This window comes from Nothobranchius furzeri, chromosome 18 (assembly GCF_043380555.1).
Source record: "Nothobranchius furzeri strain GRZ-AD chromosome 18, NfurGRZ-RIMD1, whole genome shotgun sequence".
Taxonomy (NCBI): domain Eukaryota; kingdom Metazoa; phylum Chordata; class Actinopteri; order Cyprinodontiformes; family Nothobranchiidae; genus Nothobranchius; species Nothobranchius furzeri.
In genome coordinates, this window is record NC_091758.1 from 20,289,209 (window position 1) to 20,299,054 (window position 9,846).

Consider the following 9,846-nt stretch of genomic DNA (forward strand, 5'->3'; position numbering starts at 1 on the left):
CGGCCCGGAGGGTTACCGGGGTCCCACCCTGGAGCCAGGTCTGGGGTTGGGGCCCGTGAGCGAGTGCCTGGTGGCCGGGCTTTCGCCCATGGGGCCCGGCCGGGCCCAGCCCGAACCGGATACATGGGCTCGTCCAACTGTGGACCCACCACCCGCAGGAGGAACATGAAGGGTCCGGTGCAATGCGAATCGGGTGGCAGACCAAGGCGGGAGCCTTGGCGGTCCAATCCCCGGACAAGAAAACTAGTTTTTGGGACATGGAACGTCACCTCGCTGGCGGGGAAGGAGCCGGAGCTTGTGGCAGAGGTTGAGCGGTACCGGCTAGATATAGTCGGACTCACCTCGACACATTGCATTGGCTCTGGAACCCGAGACCTGGAGAGGGGTTGGACACTCTACTTTGCTGGAGTTGCTCCGGGTGAGAGGCGGAGGGCTGGGGTTGGCTTTTTGTTAGCCCCGAGACTATCTGCCTGTGTGTTGGGGTTTACCCCGGGGGACAAGAGGGTAGCTTCCTTGCGCCTTCGGGTCGGGGAACGGGTCCTGACTGTTGTTTGTGCTTATGGGCCAAATATCAGTTCAGAGTACCCACCCTTTTTGGAGTCCCTGGGACGAGTGCTAGATAGTGCTCCATCAGGGGACTCCATTGTCCTGCTGGGGGACTTCAATGCTCACGTGGGCAATGACAGCTTGACCTGGAGGGGTGTGATTGGGAGGAACGGCCCACCTAATCTGAACTCGAGCGGTGTTTTGTTATTGGACTTCTGTGCAAGCCGCAGTTTGGCCATAACGAACACCATGTTCGAACATAAGGATGCCCACCGGTACACTTGGTACCAGGGCAGCCTAGGTCACAGGTCGATGATAGATTTTGTAGTCGTATCATCTGACCTGCGGCCGTATGTTTTGGACACCCGAGTGAAGAGAGGGGCGGAGCTGTCAACTGATCACCACCTGGTGGTGAGTTGGATCAGATGGCAAGGGAACATGCCGCGTAGACCTGGCAGACCCAAACGCATAGTGAGGGTCTGCTGGGAACGCCTGGCAGAAGAACCTGTCAAGACGGTCTTCAACTCCCACCTCCGGCAGAGCTTTGACCACGTCCCGAGAGCAGTGGGGGACATTGAGTCCGAGTGGGCCTTGTTCCACTCTGCGATTGTCGAGGCGGCTGTTGCTAGCTGTGGTCGTAAGGTGGCCGGTGCCAGTCGTGGTGGCAACCCCCGTACCCGCTGGTGGACACCAGAGGTTCGGGGAGCCGTCAGGCTGAAGAAGGAGGCCTACAGGGCGTGGCTGGTCTGTGGGTCTCCGGAGGCAGCAGACAGGTACCGGATAGCCAAGCGGGGTGCAGCAGTGGCAGTTGCCGAGGCAAAATCTCGGGCGTGGGAGGAGTTTGGTGAGGCCATGGAGAAAGACTATCGATCGGCTCCAAAGAGGTTCTGGCAAACTGTCCGGCGCCTCAGGAGAGGAAGGCAGCAACTCGCTCACACTGTTTACAGTGGGGATGGGGAGCTGCTGACGTCAACTGAGGCTATAGTCGGACGGTGGAAGGAATACTTTGAGGAGCTCCTCAATCCCACCAATGCGCATTCCGAGGAGGAACCAGAGCTGGGAGGCCTGGAGATGGACTGTCCGATCTCGGGGGCAGAAGTTGCTGAGGTAGTCAAACAACTACACAGCGGCGGAGCCCCAGGGGCGGATGAGGTTCGTCCTGGGTATCTCAAGGCTATGGATGTTGTAGGGCTGTCATGGTTGACACGTCTCTACAACATTGCGTGGTCATCGGGGGCAGTTCCTAGGGAGTGGCAGACTGGGGTGGTGGTCCCCATCTTTAAGAAGGGTGACCTGAGGGTGTGTTCCAACTATAGGGGGATCACACTCCTCAGCCTCCCTGGAAAGGTCTACGCCAAGGTACTGGAGAGGAGGGTCCGATCGATAGTTGAATCTCAGATAGAGGAGGAGCAATGTGGTTTTCGTCCTGGCCGTGGAACTGTGGACCAGCTCTATACCCTTGCAAGGGTGATGGAGGGGGCATGGGAGTTTGCCCAACCAATCCACATGTGCTTTGTGGATTTGGAGAAGGCTTATGACCGTGTCCCCAGGGGCACCCTGTGGGGGACGCTCCAGGAGAATGGGGTGGGTGGCTTTCTGTTAAGGGCCATTCAGTCCCTTTACCAGAGGAGCGTGAGTTTGGTCCGCATAGCCGGTAGTAAGTCGGACCTGTTCCCAGTGAGGGTTGGACTCCGCCAGGGCTGCCCTTTGTCACCGGTTCTGTTCATCACTTTTATGGACAGAATTTCTAGACGCAGCCGTGGTGTGGAGTGTGTCGAGTTTGGTGGCAGGAGAATCTCGTCTCTGCTTTTTGCGGATGATGTGGTCCTCCTAGCTTCATCCAGCTCTGACCTTCAGCTCTTGCTGGGTAGGTTTGCGGCCGAATGTGAAGCGGCTGGGATGAGGATCAGCACCTCCAAATCTGAGACCATGGTTCTCGACCGGAAAAGGGTGGCTTGCCACCTCCGGGTCGGGGGAGAGGTCCTACCTCAAGTGGAGGAGTTTAAGTATCTCGGGGTCTTGTTCACGAGTGAGGGTAGGAGGGATCGGGAGATCGACAGGCGGATTGGTTCGGCGTCTGCAGTGATGCGGACGCTGAGCCGATCTGTCGTGGGGAAGAGGGAGCTGAGCCAGAAAGCCAGGCTCTCGATTTACCGGTCGATCTACGTCCCAATCCTCACCTATGGTCATGAGCTTTGGGTAATGACCGAAAGAACGAGATCGCGGATACAAGCGGCCGAAATGAGTTTCCTCCGTAGGGTGGCCGGGCTCAGCCTTAGAGATAGGGTGAGGAGCTCGGACATTCGGGAGGGACTCGGAGTAGAACCGCTGCTCCTCCGGATCGAAAGGAGCCAGTTGAGGTGGTTTGGGCATCTGGTCAGGATGCCTCCTGGACGCCTCCCCGGAGAGGTGTTTCGGGCATGTCCTGCCGGCAGAAGGCCCCCGGGTCGACCCAGGACACGTTGGAGAGGTTACATCTCCAATCTGGTCCGGGAACGCCTTGGGGTCCTGCCGGAGGAGCTGGTGGACAAGGCCGGGGAGAGGACGGCCTGGAGCTCCCTAATTGGGATGCTGCCCCCGCGACCCGGACCCGGATAAGCGGAGGAAGACGAAGACGAAGACGAAGACAAAGACGAAGAACACGAGAAGCTCGATGCATCACGAGGTGTCGTGTCTGGTGGCATTCTGAAATTATTCAGGCAGTTTAACAGATTCATATCAACCAGGCTGCTCTTAGTGGTCTGATGAAGCCCGTGTAGAATCATTAAACAGGCCGCAGCAGCCTATGGAAATCACCAGAGCTTTTAACACAGAGCAAGACATTTCCATAAAATTGGAAATCATCTGACTGATCAAGCCGCTCAACCAAACAGACCTAATGTGATTTAGAGGAACATGTGGGTAAAAAAGCCACAGGCCAGTGGGGAAAACAACAAGAGTCCAACATGTTTAAACTTCAGGACGTTCAGGTCAGCTACTGACCACTAACGTCTGAGTAATCTGACCCTGGGCCATGCTGCGATAAGCTGCCTGGGTTCTGCTCATAACAGATTTAATCTTCTACCTCCTGAGACCTGGACTTTGTTTAGTGAGCAAAACTGTTTAAAAACTTGCACTGAAACCATGTTTCCCTGAAAAATGATAACAAACAAAATGAATTATTATAGTCAACATCCTGCAGGGTCTACGGTGGTTAGGAGAGGCGACTGAATTAGAAATGAAATAAGGTAAAATAATTTTTGGTTTGATTCAGTTTCTAATTACATTCAGTCTTCTTCACCTATTTTTCATCTTGGAACTTAAAACAGGTTAAAATGCTTGAATTGTCTATAAAATATATTTATTGGGAAACTATTTTTGGATTTTCTCTGAAGTTTTAATACAAAATTCTAAAGATTTTTTAATGTAAACTCTGTCTTCTTAGCTTTAATGTAGGAATATTATTTCCTACGGGATATAATTTTTCTTATTATTATTCTATTAAAATTTACAAGCAGGTAAAAATACCAGTAACTAAACAAAGGAAAGCTAATATATGTGTGACACTTCACTAATAATATATGTGATTTTGATACAAACAGATCTTCAAACACAGGAAAAGTTAAACATTTATTTGTTTGAACCTTTTATTAAGAATTCTTTAATCAACAATCAACATAAATTTTCTAACATTTTTTAGAGAATGAGAAGCGATGATGTCAGCTGTTGCTGTTGTGAGAGGAGCCTGTGTCCATTCCTGCAGAATAATATTCACTATTGTAAGAGGCTCCTCTTCATGATGCACGGCATCACCAGTAGACAATGGATCTGCCCTTGAGTACAAATAAATTAACCTGAACCTGAAAGGCAGGCTGTTGTAACGTGATCAGAACCACGTTTTGTAACCACAAACTTCCCGGAAAAAAGTAAATTCACACTGATGGTGGCACTTGTCCCATAAAAATTCATCTCTGAACCAGTGGGATTCTAACAAGACTCCCTGTACAAGTTTCTATTCCTGCCATCATGTAGGTGAAGGTTCTCATGCAGAGCAGAAACAACCAAGTTCCAACTCAGAAAACCCTGAGCAGCAACATGGTCACTTCACTGCAGAATGCACAGCAATCCACACTTTCAGCAATGTGACCCAGACCCTGAAGTCCCACAGGAGTCAGTATGAGTTATTTATTAGAAGGTGTGCGTTAAAAAGATCTAGCTTGTTGTGCTGCATGTTAGAATAGATTAAACTCTGCAGATGAGAAGTAAAATGTCTAGTTCAGTGGGTAACTGACACTGATATTTTATGGTTTATTCATATTTTTTTATGTACCTACTTGTGCATAATTTGGTATGATATGCTATGCTGTGGTACGGTATATGCTATGCTATGCTACACTACACTATGCTATGCTATTCTCTGGTATGCTATGCTAAGAAATGCTATAAAATTTGCTATGCTGTGCTAATCTATGGTATGCTATGCTATGGAACACTGTGCTATTCTTTGGTATGCTACGCTAAATTATTCTATACTATTTGTTATGCTGGGCTAATCTATGGTATGCTATGCTATTCTTTGGTATGCTATGCTAAATTATTCTATACTATTTGTTATGTTGGGCTAATCTATGGTATGCTATGCTATGCTAAATTATGCTACTATGCTATGCTATTCTTTGGTATGCTATGCTACGCTAAACGATGCTACTATGCTGTGCTATGCTATTCTTTGGTATGCTATATTATGCTAAATGACACTACTATGCTATGGCATTTTAACCTGTCACCAGTTGTCTGACTGATGTTTACGATCTACTATAGATGGTTCTACAAAATTGTTATTTAATCTTTTTGATTCTCGTGATTTCTAAGTTTTTTTCCTTTATTTATTTATAAATGCTTTCATCATAAAGAGGCAACCAAATTTAAACTAGGAACCTTTTTCTGAGAACTGTGGTTCTTCTCTTTGCTGCCGACACCAGCTATGATTAGAGAATCAGTAACATTTTGGTACTGTTGTTTTCACTTCACCACATCAGATGTTACTTTCTTGGGAAATCAGGAAGAAACATGTCTGAACTCATGACAGGCATTCATGTAAATTAGATCAGATGCTCCAAGGCACTGATGCTGGTATGTGAACTTCTAATAGGTTGGAATAATTGGAGTCACGACTTGTGTAACTGGAAACAGCTGATGTTTTCTCCACTGGAAACAGTAACTCCTGATGCAACATAATGTAATTAAACACCGGGGGTCTCAGTGGGTCCAGCTGCATGTGAGTGTGTGTCCCTTCCTTCACTTATTTTATTTATTTATTTATTTGGCCTTTTGAGGGTATCAAACATAAGAGATGATGATGAACTTTAATCTAATAACTTTAAATGCTAAATGTTAGTCAAGGAAATCAGCAAAATGGCTGATTCCTCAGAGCGGAAAACACGTTATCTATTGGCTTTAATCTTTAAAACTTAGTTTAGTCAATTATGAATCATTTCCCAGAGTTGGTTCATTTCTGATGGGAACATCTGATGGTTGTGTCACACTTTTGTTGTTGCCATGCGAGCATCCCGCTGGAAATCAGAGAAGCTTTAAAAAAAAAGTCTTCAACTCACTTTTATGGTTTTGGAAAATGGAAAAATAAATCAGATTCAGCTGACCTAGAAATGTGACCAAGCTTTTAATTTCAAATTTGTCAGACTGACTTAGTGTGATCAGTGAAATCAACCTAATAACATCTAGACATGGAAATGGTACTTATAATTTATGACTGCTTTCACACTAAAATCAGTTATAAAGCCTTACACTCATGGTGATAATAAGAAAACTTAAAAACAAGTCAACGTCAGACACACAAACAACCGTGAAGGACCGTTCCCACACAAGAGGTGTTGGTTAAAGACATCAGCCAGGTGTGATGGAGAGGATAAATGATGAGGTGACTTAGTGATCCCAGGTGCGGGGAACACCTAGGAGAAATATGAGACATTCAAAACATAAAGGCTGACAGAGGAAAACGAGAAGATATGGAAAGTCAAAACCTCACTGGTGTCAGTGGTCATTGGAGCACCCGGGGCTGTGGCCTGTCAGATATAGATCATTGATATAGATCTATGGATGTAATAATTAGACATGCATAGATATCAGACATATATCTGTGTATATATAAACATGGATTAAAGTATAGAAAGAAATGTATATAGATTATAGCTATTGGTGTAGACATAAAACAAATGTATAGATATAGATACAATAGATGCACATTAGATAGATACAAATATACAGATATATGGACTTAAGCATTGACATATTTATTTATAAACAGCTTGTGAGTAAGTACTAAATTCCTGGACCAAACATAGCATAATATAGCACTCTAGTGGTTATGAGTGGGTATTGCATATATTAGAAGTTTGCGTAGGCACCGGTCCGATGAAATAATGAATCCTACGGGTGTCTTACTGTCTTTCATAGATTTTTAATGCCGTTCCACCTCTGTCTCCTCTTCAATCAACAGTGAAAACTATTAATAAAGATAATTTGGCTCAGATCTGGTATTTAGAGTCATCTTCTCCTCAGAAGCCTTCATTACTGGAATGTAAAGGAATGTGGATTAGAAACCTTCCTGAATGTCCTTCAGACTGGAAAACACACATTAGTTAAAACTGTTTTTGTTTGTTTCTCATGTGTGAGAAAATTATTCATAGTATTTATAACTTCTGCTACTTCAGAACCTACTAATACTTCTACTAGAAGAAAAGAAGACAAAAAGATATTTTCTATAGTGCCTCTCAAGATAAAAATCACGAGGCGCTTCACAAAAACAAAAAGTGTCAAATATAAAAAATAATTTAGAAAATGATTAAACATATATCTAAAATGAGCAGAAATAGACTATTGTGATTTAAAATGTAAAGAAAGAGAGAGAGAGAGAGAATAGGAAAGAGGGAAAGCAGTGGATCCTGAGGAAGGTGGAATAGGTAGAGCAGAACTAGGAGAGGGTGATGAAGGTCACACCAAAGCCAGCTTGAACAGGTGAGTTTTCAGCTGCTTTTTAAAGGAGTCCACTGAGTCCACTACTACTACTAGTTCTACTACTTCAGAACCTACTACTAGTTCTACTTCAGAACCTAGAAATTTCTGTAAATTTACGGCAGAATTCCAACAGTAACATACCGTTTTTCCAAATTACGGTAGGATAATGTTAAATCTGATGTTTTTTCTGTTGAATTACGACAGCCGGAAAATTACGGCAAAAAAACGGTCTAATGCAGTATTTCCGGTACCGTGGAGACCTTCAGTGTTCCGTTCTTAGAAACCGGTTCGGCTGCAGGAGTCATGCTGGAGTCGTGTTTGAGGTCAGGGCTGAAGTGGGACTTATTTTCAGCTCTGAAGTTTCAGGGTTCAGACCGGTGTTCTCCGTCTGAGAGGAGGGCCAAGATGGCAGCGTGACGAGGCAACAAGCTCTCAACACTAGATGATAATAAGTCATATCTTCAGCGCCTTTTTGACGTTTATCCGGCTTCCAAGCTTCTTTGAAGATTAGTGTGGTTAGTGTGCAAGACACTATAAGGAACATGTCAAAAATGTCAAAATCTGTTCAGGAGAGGTTACGCACCTCGAGCTAACAACTAGGCTAGCGTGCTAGCTAGCAACCAAACTATCTGAAAACAAAAACGGACGAACAGCAGATGGCAGAGGACTTTCCTCCACTACCAATAACACCATCCAAACCTAAGCCGGGCGTACACTGTGCGACTTTTTCACTTTTTTGAGCCGATTTTCCAGTAGTGCGAGAATCCACGACATCGGGGCGAGTTTTGCGCCGAGCGGTCGAGTAGTGTACAGGGGGTTACGAGAGGCGATTAACACCACGTGACCAGCTGCCGATCAGCAGTCGTGAGTTCGCACGGACTTCTGGAGTGTTTAATATTTCGCTCGTCCCTCATGAGGGTATCGCACTGTTGAAGCGGCGCTGCGGGCAGCTGCGACCCAAAAAGTATCAGAACCGCTCACCGCGCATGCGCAATCCTGCATCAACGCAGCTCGCTATGTCCCTAATAACACACGCTGTTCGTTTTTGTTTCTACACGTTTTTTTACTCACAAAGATTGTCAAGAAAGCGTGTTTGTCGTGTTCATGTCAAATTAAACTGATCACAAAACACAGATTTACTTTCTTTATTTCGTTTTCCTCATCCAACCCCCATAAATCCCTGTGTGTCCTCCTGCAGCACTCCTGAAGGACAGGCAAGACAAGACAAAAAAGTCTGACGTGTTGTGTAAAAACTGCTATTTTTAGCATATTTTTAGGGCCGACGTGTTGCTACCAGACGTACAGTGTGAGCAGTCAGGTCGCATGCGAGAACTGGGTCGTGCAGTGTGAGCACATGACTCGTGAGATCTGCTCTGCGAGGAAGTCGTCCAGTTTGAGCTGAAGCTGAACGCTGCGAGTGAAAAAGTCGCACAGTGTATGCCAAACATCCGGTGATAGAACATGAAGTTAGTTGGTCACATGTATTCTGTAAATCATGTTATGTTGATGACAACTATATAGGTCATAAAGAGAAATATGTTTTGTGTTCTTTTGTCACGTTTTCTATGAGCACACTAAAATTACAGCAGCTAACCTTTACTTATGTAGCAGGATGAGGTAATCTGCTCCTGACTTTAATACCAGGTGTTATTTATTAAAATCAGGAGCAGATTACCTCATCCTGCTACACTTATTATTACAGTCATGTCTTCATATAGAATATATCCACAAGCACGTGATGATGTGTTTCAGCTGCTAAAAGGGACCAGAATTAAAATAGAAAATTAAACAAGTGTGAACGCTGACGCGATATCTTCAGCCATCGTCACCCCCGAGCTGCACATGCAGGAAAATTGTGTCCGACTTACGCCGGGGACACACCGGCCGCGGAAGCGCCGCAAAGCACCAAGAAGCGAATTGCTCACGAAATTCGGCCGCTGCTCGCCGTTCCTCAGTTCAGATCAGCTCTTATATTACAAGCATGGACGTAATTTTCACTTTAGAAGTGGGGGGGGGGGGGGACACGGGGGCGGGGGGGGGGGGGATCTTTACAGTATGTTCTAATGGGAAACAGGCTTCAACACAAACGGTTGTTTTCTGCTTGGTCCTAGAGCTCAACCAGTGTCAATTTAATATAGCATAATATTGTTTTTGGATGGTAAAAAGTGCAGGGGTCAAACCTTGACTTTGGAAAAAGTGGGGGGGACATGTCCCCCCTGTCCCCCCCCAAAATTACGTCCATGATTACAAGTGTTCTTACAAATAATATTTGTGAACCACAGAGTG